The following is a 10,857-nucleotide window of genomic DNA, read 5'->3' as shown; positions in this document are numbered from 1 at the left end:
CAAATATATATCTGAATTCACGCGAGAGAGTACAGTAACTATCAAGTTCTAATGGAGAACAAGATTTTTCCAACATGAATGTTCTCTACAACATTAGGCTTGGTCGAAATATTAATAGAAATCGTTTCTTCAATATTTGACAGGTTTCGCTCAGATTCTACTATGTTGATGAAAACTGAATTCAAGAGGAAATCAACAACTGAAGGGTGGTTTAGTTTGTTTGAATAATCTTTGATGTCATCTGGAAGATGGGAGCGATGATGATAATCTTCGCAAGGTTCTTCTCCTATCATCATTGATTTGATGACTCGTTCATCCATAGAATGTATACGTGAGAAAGGATCCAAAGAAGTACCATACTCTAATAAATGGTCTACCCATACAATTGGTGAATGCAGATTTGGATTTGCCGCACAAGCCCAAATTTTTTATTGCTATGCTAGTTCAATGGGGCTTAGCGGCATTACCTCAATATTCCTATCAACTTAAAACTTCTTAGAAATCCCCCTTAAATTAGATGAGGTGGAGGAAATCATGTTGCAAGTCTCTACTCCTGCCACTTCCACTAAATCAAATGGTGACAGTAGAGTAAAAGTACCCATTAGGGAAGGATCTTTAAAGAGACATACTCCAACACTTTGAAGTGACCGTGGGGGTTCGTGTACCAACGGAATGCTTCTTGTAGCTTGTGAACTATTTGCAAAGAAGCCTAGCTGATCGATGACTGTGATTCCACCCCTATGAGGGAATGTAATAGTATGAAAGTACGTGGAAACCACATCAGACATAGAACATACCCATATCCTTCCTAGTAAAATGTCATAATCGAGGGGTCCCTCAACTACCTCAGCTTCAACAGTAATTGCTTTGCCCCCTAGTTCGATTTGCAAGTTACTCAAAATCCCAGAAGGAGTATATGTTCATTCATCAAAATCTTTTAGCATGGTTGGTGATCGTGACAATGATGGTGAACCAAGTGTTTTCCACGAGCTCATTGACATAATGCAAGTAGATTCCCCCTCATCAATAATAGTTCAGCAAACATTCTTATTGAGAGATTTTACCTTAATTAGGAAAGCTAACTGCACCGATAACTGTGGTGTATATCCCATGTGCTTAAAAACCACAATATTGGAATTTGTAGGGTCTATTCCACCAATTGCTGATAGTAAAGCCTGCTTCTTGGAGGGATAGTTTTGTAACACCTCGAGTGTCGACATAGCAGAAGGTGATTGAGCAAGATCTTCCACTATGTTATAATTCTGAGTTGCTCGAGCAGAGGGTTAAATTTTGATTTATGCACAACTCCCTTTGGTGGTTTTATTGTCAACTATAGTATAATAGGTGGAATATTTTAATATGAAGTCAAAGTCAAGGGATTAGGTTGATGAATGGCCTAATTATTCGACAATGACGGTGGATTTCCATAATCTTAATTTCTCGTTGACACCAAAACCTCATTTTGTGGCTTTGTGACGGATAACATGAGTACTTGGGATGTGGAAGCATGGTCTGTTGCAACCAAATGTGTCTTCGGATTTGGAAACAGATCAGTCAACACTAAATATGTGTTTGAAGTATTTAAAAATTTAGAGACCTCTGAACAGTGTGGAAAATCTCTTGTAAAATGCTTGTCATTACAAATTAGACATGGATAATGAGGTTTCCTTGCTGAAGTAGAGGAATTAGATGATTTCTCTTGAGGGGAATTATCTTGTTTCTTGTTGTTTTTCCCCTTTTTCTTGCATCTTGATTGCTTTTGATTTTTGGCTTTGTCAGATGACACGACATTAACTTCAGAAGCAAGAGTGTTTTCTAATGCATTGGTAGTTTGATTGGTAATGTAAAGAGTTTGACCAGATGGTATTCTTGCCATTTGCATGCTCAAAGAACCGATCACACCATTGTCAGCATGAGTGTCCTTACTCGATTGTGGAGGAGGAGGAACAGTGAAAGCTGGGTGGGGTGCATTGGGAATTTTGTCATAGAGCATGCTGAATTGTGTGTAAATCAAATCCAAGTATTGGGCATGAGAAATTACTTTCTCTTATGTGACAACTCCACCTTTTTCCACATCCTCGGTGATTGATGACAACAAAGATTTTGTGAACCACTCAGCCAAAAGCTTATCAGGAACATATATCTTAACCAGTTGACGATGATGTCTCCACTCATGAATATGATCTGATATATGGGTAGTAGTAGTCTATTTAAAACTAGTTAGGAGCTCTGTTCCAGTCTCATATTTGATGGGTAACTAGAAATGGGCCAAAAATTTGGTGGCTAATGTCCTAAAGTTGTTGAAAGAATCTCTTAGTAACTCAATATATCATTTAGCAGCTGGACCAGTAAGTGTTCTTTGGAAAAGGAGTCTAACCAAATCATCGTTTAAGGAGTTTGATGAACACCACAAATGAAAGGTCATGACATGATTTTATGGGTCTTCTCTAACATTTCCATTGAATTTTGGAATGTTAGAAGGTAACTTATGTGGAATCACAAGCCACCAAGGTGCATCTAAGATTGGATCATTAATGAGTCAATTTAAATCTGGTAATTCTAATGTTGCTACAAATGGAAACTATCGATTTAGGTCAGGTTGAGCATACCTAGGATATGACGGAATTGCCTGAGAAATAGGTCTTTGCATACCAACATAGGGAATCTACATTGGTAACCTTGAAAAGGTTGTTGTTGAACAAATCTGGCATAAGGCGGTTGTTGATAACCAAGTTGAATTTGTGGTTGTCCATAACCTGCAAAGCCTTGTTGACTAGGACCTTGGTAAGCTTGGTATCGTGCAAACCAAGGTTGAGCATGTTGGGCAAGTCCAAATTGGGGTTGGAATTGTTGGAATTGAGGTTGTTCAAATTGTGGATTCCACAGTTGTTGAATCAATTTTTGTTGTTGTTGGTACAATTGTTGTTGATTTAATGGTTGTTGTTTCGCAACAATGAAAAGTTGGCCAGGTTATGAATAAACTATACCAGTGTAAGCTTGGGTCAGTCCAAATAAGGGTATACTAACCTGAGGTTGTTGTTGTACCCCAGAAACAAGTGTTTGTTGTACAACAACCTAAGAAACTTGAGCTTCTTGAGCTGAAACTTGTGGTTGCGAGGTAGAAGGACCAGTTTGTACTAGTTGAGATACAATAGTTTGAACTTGTGACTATGGTACAATAGTAACAATAGGTGTAGTGGGAATAGCTGACACAGTTTGGATTGGTTGTGTTGGATACACATGCCTTGGTTGAACTGGGATTATTGGTTGCCATTGACAAACTCGAATTCCAAGTTGACCTAAATACTATGGGATATTACCATATGACGGACCTCCAGTCTAGGGAGGATAAGGTGAATAAGCATATTGCTCTCCATATGGTGGCAATCCAGTATTAAATTGATACATAGGTCTTTGCTGACCAGATTGCCCAGCTTGATGTTGATATGCAGGATCAAAATATTGAGTTTTCGTTAAAGAAGAACCAGATAGAATTCTTGTTGAGGACATGGGTGATGACCATGGTGTAGAAGCAACCCTTGAGTGGGCTCTAGGTAAAGATTGGTAACCGACTGGGATGGACGATTCACCATACAGGTGTGACTCAAGTGTGGTAGAAAACATCGAAGAAGATGCAACACAATATTTTGCCACTACTGCATCAGATGATATAGTCTGGGATGTTGACGGTTGTTAAACCATAGTTAACTGACGCAAAAGTTGTCCTAAATAATCGATGGGTACTTGAAAATAAAAAGGATCAAATGGAGCAGTAAAATGAGAGTATGAGGGTAAAGATAAAGCCTGGCTCCAAAGTGGATGGGGTTTCAGGTGTAGAATCTTCTTCCAATTCTTCCTCTATGGAAATTAAACTAGGTGGAAGAACTTCACCATCTGGTCCGTAAAAGATTTCTAGTGTTGATAAAGTTGAAGTTTTAGTAGTTACTGATGTCTGATGGGTAACTGGTTGATCGTCCTCCGATAAGTAACAACTTATGAATGTTCAAATTCAATGTCCAAATTTTCAGGTAAAAGACCAACAGTTTCAGAAACAGGTTCCTGAACAACTTCAGGTTCAAATGTAACTTCTATTTGAACTGTGATAGGTTCTGGATTAACTTCTAGTTGAACTAATTCAAGTTCAGAAGTAATTTCTTATTGAACAACTTCAAGTTAAGGATCAACTTTTTGTTGAAAAAATTTGGTTACTATTTCACTAGGATCAATGCTAATGACCTCAGGTAATTGTGAAACTTCTCCTTTAGAAATGATGTACGAGAAATGGTCAGAGTAACTGGATTCTCAATACTTACTGAAATAGATGATTCAGGTAATTCAGATGAAGAAGTAGGAGTTCTTGATGTACTTGACCCAGTTAGGCAAGACTGCTTTGACTGAATAGGTGTAGATTCAGGTGGCAAAGGCGGTTTCCTCGTTTCTCTTCGCGAACGATCGGGTGAGGGTTGATGTTCCTCCAAGATTTTTGATTAATTTTATTGTAAAAAAATAAACAAATAAAAAGGGTTAAACTAGGAAAAAGGTTTACCAAGCAACTGTGAACTGCAGAATACCTCTTGGCAAACCAAGAAGTACGGGCAGACAATCTCCTTGAATTCTTTGTTTGGTGTATCACAGTGTACAAGGCGACTGACTTGGTTACTTAATGATGGATACCCAATATATACCCAAAGGTACGTGGAGGCCCAGTCCATATAAGTGTTGTCTAATGAAAAGTTGCACAATGAGAGCATTCCAATATACTTTACGTACTGTAACACCACCCTATATACCCGAAGGTACATGGATGAGGTACGATATACTCATGTACGTGGAATGAGGTATCACACTCTGGATGCATTGCATACAATTTAGCGACAATTTCTTTGTTTTACGACATTAGAACATGTCTCTAGCCTAGAACCACTAAATGTTCTCATTAATGAAAATGCTTCATTAGGTAAATTGATGTTAATTTTAGGTCAATATTGCTTAGGAATTTGTCTTTCAAGTTCACCATGTGATGTATTATGAAATTCCTAGATGATAGACATTCTTTCCATCCAAGTTAATGATGAAAATCCTACCTACTAAGGGATAAAGCAATCAGATTTCTTTTGATCAAAGAGCAAAGAGTAGAATTTAATGCAATTTCCCTACACTATTCCTATGAGCACACACAAAATTTATCAATGCAACATGAATTTATTTCTTTTTGATTTCCTTAATGTGAATATGAACAGAAGGAAATATGCACATACAATCAATAAATATTTCATAAGAACAAAGACTTTTACAACAGTTCTAATTCGAAGGAGGAGAAGACTTTACAACACTTTCTTTCGAATAAAGATTAATCAATTATATTCTAACTTTGACTATCGATCAATAATGACAAAGAAAAATTAAAAGAAATTAATCAACCAAATCAAAGTTGGGCTAGACAAGGAGATAGAAACTTGTTCTCTGAGACATAACATTCATTGATCAATCAACAAACAAACAAACAGAGAAAAGTTGGCAAAACCACTTTCCAAAGGTGGGAAACTAACCCTAGGAAGATCAGTACAACCCTGAATGTGAGATAGTGCTCTTCATAGCACTGTCCCTAAGCCAGGGGTGCTATGTAGTGCACTATGTCCCTCACAAGCCTCCGCTAGTGACAGTGACCCATTTCACGAGGCAATTTCACATAGTTTTGATCAATTTTTCAATGAAAAGAGATGAATTGAAATCTATGAACAAAAATAAGGTTTGCAAGAATGTCGTAGGAGGTGGATAAGCTACTAGGAAAGAGGATCTTCCCGAGCAGAGTCGTCAATTTTTTTTAGAGAATTCGGTATCTGTGGATAAATACTAATTCCCTAGATAAGTAGTTGTATCTAGAACAATAGTTTAAAGTTTTTTAGTCTTTTCCTATAAGCAATAGATAATATGAGGATATGAGAAGACCTACTTGTAGTTCTTCTTTCCTCTCATCTCCCTTGTATAGATCTTGTCGCTCCTTCTTGTACTTAATACGCTTGAGAAGTACCTGTAAACACAACAGAAAACAAAGAATCGATCAAAGCACATGATCTATCGAATATAAGTGAAAGGAATCAGATACAATTCACACATATAAGAATAATGAAACAATACAAACATATGTGAGAAAGGTTCAAATAATTTATTAAATAGAAGAAGGAATTACAACCATTGGTGTCTAATTCAAATCCATTCCTCCAGCTTGGATCCCATCCACATCAGATCAAAAGCATGACAAACTTGTAGCACTACAATAATTTCCTCAAAGCCAAATCTCATAGCAACATTATCTCCTTACAATTAAACATAATCCAACCCACTGATCACTTAGATGAGTGGTCAATTTATAGGAAGATGAAGGAAGTTTTGTCATAAATGGTGGCATTGAATGGCCTTCCATACTTACAATTAGTTCCATGGAGGAAGGGACGAGAGCATAGGATGCACCTTAACTCATTCCTCATCCATTTCTGACCTCATAGGAGTTGATAAGTGAGGGAATCTTCTAGATGACTCCAAAAGATAAGAATATTACCCAAAACCTATGTGAATTTCGCTCAATCTTGCCCAATGCAGGTAAAAGAAAGCATAAGTGCTCTATATAGCACCTTAGTAGTGGACTCAACTCCTTTGTAGCACACCTTTACAAGCGCTTACCTACGCTGGTCCCTCTAGAGGCTATTTGTAGATGTGTTGAAGTCGTGAAATTGTCTGGGAAGGAGGCATTCAAAGGGGTGACTTGTTTAGGGCATGTAGCAACTCAAATTAGGGTTTGATGAGCCCTAAAACACTGATCTGGATGATGGGATTGATATGCCCAAATGGATCTGTAACAATGACTCAACTCTCCAAGTACAGTTAAGGAATTAGAATCAATGAACTAAAACCAAACCGACCTTCCGTAGGAGTTACAAGACCCCTAATAGCTAACCAATCACTCCAAGTTCCCAACCCTTGAGTTAACTTATTTTTTCACTAAACTAGGCTCCCAACCACTCCCATGACAAAGGAGACCAACGAATGTAAGCCTCAAGTTTCTCTAGTGAGACTTCTTTCTAGTGACTAGAAACTAATTGAATCAATTCTGTGTCAGCGACCCTGATATCTGAGAAACTTTTTCATGTCTATAACCCAACCCTCTACCCAGAATTCAATGGAACTATCACAAACTATAATTAGCATAGAGACAAAACCTGTAATGCAAAACTTCCACAAGGAAATAACCTAACCCATCCCAACCATGACAAAAATTTCATCAAACACATCATGAACAAGTAATGTAGAGGTCATAAATACACATCTGAACATAGGGGTCTCATACTTATATGTGAATCGTCAAGAAGGTCTGATGCCCTCTCATAATGGCTAAAATATCATCTATTAGGTCATGCATTCATGAAAATTTCATTACTAACCAAAACACGATGAGACACATAACTTAGCTCTATCATTAAACCATGGTTATAACCAATATAGAACCAAAAATAATAACAATGATAGAATAACCATGAAAGCCACATCATAATGAGTATAAATACTCATGAAATATAAGAAGAAAATATATCTTATTAACATATTGAAATATAACCAAGTCAGGGAATTCTGCATACCAACCGACCATAGATTGGTTTGAACCAATTCTTTCTTTCAGCGAATCACCCCCATTCCATATTCCAAGCATGAATGTGGGACTAAAAAAAAGCCAACCAGGGCCTCCTCAGGCTTTACTATGTATCGTGCTATTACCGATCAAGGTATTTCTATGCCTGAAACCCTCATCTATAAAAAACGATTTACCGTATATCCCGCCATTACCAATCAAGGAATTCCTATGACAAACAGTAAACGTACACTACCATGATTTACCACAATCCTACCAAAATTGGTCCATGGACCAGTAGGCGCCAAAAAATCATGCATGCCTCTATATTTCTTCACCAATAGCTTCAGGAATTTTCCCATCTCTACCCTCAATATTTACCGTGTATCCTTCCATTACTGGTCAACAGATTTCTATGCCCTTGGGAATTTTTCTGAGACCACCTCACCCAGTTCCAAAACCATCCAACAATCCAAGTTAACCAAAGGAGAGAACCCCATTATACCATGGCTATCAAGAAATGGAAAATAAAGGCTGAAACTACTATCACACCTATCAAAACCCATGCCAATGATAGCAATAGAACCAAATACACATACGCATGTACCATGCATGCCAAAACTAGCAAGGAAGTCATACATGTAACTTGATACCTCCAAGTAATCTCCATGTAGCCACTTGATCCAACTCTTTCATTCTTGATCTTTTCTTCCCTTTGATTTCTTGTGCTTCCTTTTACTTCCTTTTCCCAATGCTAGAGTGCTCCAAGAATGTTCTAAGTGTGCAATATTATTAGAGAATAGAGAGAGCTCCAAAGCTGAACTAACCAAAGATAACACCCACAAAATCCATGAATCAATCCTCAGAAGTATTTTTAATAATTGAGACCTCTAGTTTCTTCATTTTCCACTATTTTCCTTCAATTTCCTCTTTACATGCAACCTTTGAGACATTTCACCTTCCTTTTCTCCTATTTTCCATTGAATTCATAAAGAAAAATCCAATTAATACCTCTTTTCCTTTTCAAAGCATTTTCCAATGCCTTTGTCAATTTCCATTTTCCATAATAATCAAAATGAACACCCACTAGGATGTATTTTCTAATATTCAACTTGGAATATGTGTCCCATGAACTTGGACTTATTTTTTGCTTTATTAAGTTTATTATATGGATTTTTAACCAGGGGTATTACAAAATCCTCCCCCTTGGGGGAACACTGTCCTCGGTGTTCAATGACACCTATAACCATCAAGACCATTAAAAATAAAAATATACTACCCATGGAGCTTCATAAGTCAACTCGTTTCAATATTTACAATGAATAACCTACTCAAGTCATGACAATCATGCCGTTTATTAGATCTTTATAACACAACTCATTATGATATTTACAATAACAACCATACATAAATATGTAGATATACCAAAAATCCTTTTCCTCGACCAACAAACAATGAATGATACATAGCCTGCATCAGAAAAAGGGAATCTAGAGGCTAAAACCTCCACCCTCAAAGTAATACCAGGATTCACCTTCTTCTTAGGATGTCTAGAATACACTACCAAAATCAAAGTCCACATCCAATATCCAATTCTATGATCCTTGCGCTACGTGTTCTCTCAGTGAAGATTTACCAAATCATTGATCAAAGGCACATTCCTAATGTCCATATGATTCCATCTGGAAATTCTCATGACCAAAACAAATCCAGTCCAAACCTTCCCTTATCTACTACACAATCGATCGAGTAATCTGGTAACCCCCATTCATGTAGTCACTCACCTTCCAGGTTCCCTCGCATCCCGTTTCCTTGGTGATCCATCCCTTGGAAAGGTTTCTTGGCATCAAAAGGTCCAAAAAATAGGGGATTTCCCTACTCAAAAGCCATCATATCGGTCATAGGATCCTCCTAGAAATCAATGGACATTTTTGGGTACAAATGTCCCGAAATGGCCCTACTCCTAAATTCCTTTACTAACATAATGTTGCATGTTCTAATTCCTTTTACTATTACTGATAAAATTCTTTGGAAACCAATTCCAACCATCAAAACATGCATTTTCATGCTTTCCTATACCAAGCACATTGATGCAGGAGCATCGGAACTGGCCAACAATGTGGAAAATTGTCCACATGTTGTGGCTTGACAGGGTGAAATTCATTGCTCTGTGTCAAAATCCAGTTTGCTAAGGAGTTCGATTTCACAAATAATGAGTTATTATTGTAATAAGTGTGTCTATCTTATTGATAAGGTTTGTTATAACAGGTGTGTGTGAGCGCTAATAGATAGGAGTTTTATTTGTTAGAATTTTTTTAGTGTGTGATTTGTAGAGCGAAAGCTCAGAGGGAATAAAGGATGGTTCTGTTGTAGATTTTGTGTTTGATTTCACTTTCAGCGCTGTTGAACTTGGTAAGATCGAAAGACGTAAATACAGGAACCAGAGTTGAGTTAAGTTCAGTTTTGAATTGAATCGGCGAGGAAATCTGTATTGGCGTTGTGTAAACCGGCAGCAATCAAGGGAAGATATATCGTGTTAGTTGTAACGGTTCGGCGCAGTTGACATCGGAGCAGAAGTAGCAACATATCCCATCCTACTGCCATAAAACCAGAAATAAGATTACATTCAGTTGGAAATGAATGCAGTTCCAAAAATTACGGCATCGGCGATGAATGACACGTCACTCCAGTGAATCAGTGATCCAAAAAATGGTGCGTGCATTGGTGTTATCGATAGAAAAATCTTTGGAACGGATGGTTTAGGAAGGGAATAATTTTCTTCGAAAGCGGATTCTCAATCACCATTCGGTTTTGACAACTCCTGCAAGTGGATCTGGAAGCCTCCAAAGAAGGAAGTCGAGACTCAACTCGTTACGAGACCGCCAAGTTCAAATGAAATTTTCTTGTTAATGGTTCTCATTGATAATCACTGTATTCATATCTGTGTTATTAATTTATGTTTATGTTAAAAAAAAGAGGAAAAGGTGCTTCCCAAATAACATCTCATTGTTCATCCCTTTCTTAAAAAAAATACACAGATCTCTTATGAGATAGGAACATTTCCCCGGTTGCAATTGGTGTCAAGGTCACGTCAAAAATGTCTGGGTGTGGATATATGGTATAAAATTGTGTTAACGCAGACGAATAAAAGGACTGGGTTGTTATTTTTCAATAGTTGTATATGGTCACCATATGTATGCCGCACACGTTTTGTTGTTTAAACAATGGTTTGT

This window comes from Pinus tabuliformis, chromosome 3_2 (genome assembly GCF_031772625.1).
Source record: "Pinus tabuliformis cultivar Carrire ecotype Pingquan chromosome 3_2, CPIR1, whole genome shotgun sequence".
NCBI classification, from domain to species: domain Eukaryota; kingdom Viridiplantae; phylum Streptophyta; class Pinopsida; order Pinales; family Pinaceae; genus Pinus; species Pinus tabuliformis.
The sequence above is the reverse complement of the archived record's forward strand: the minus strand, read 5'-3'. Positions refer to the sequence as shown.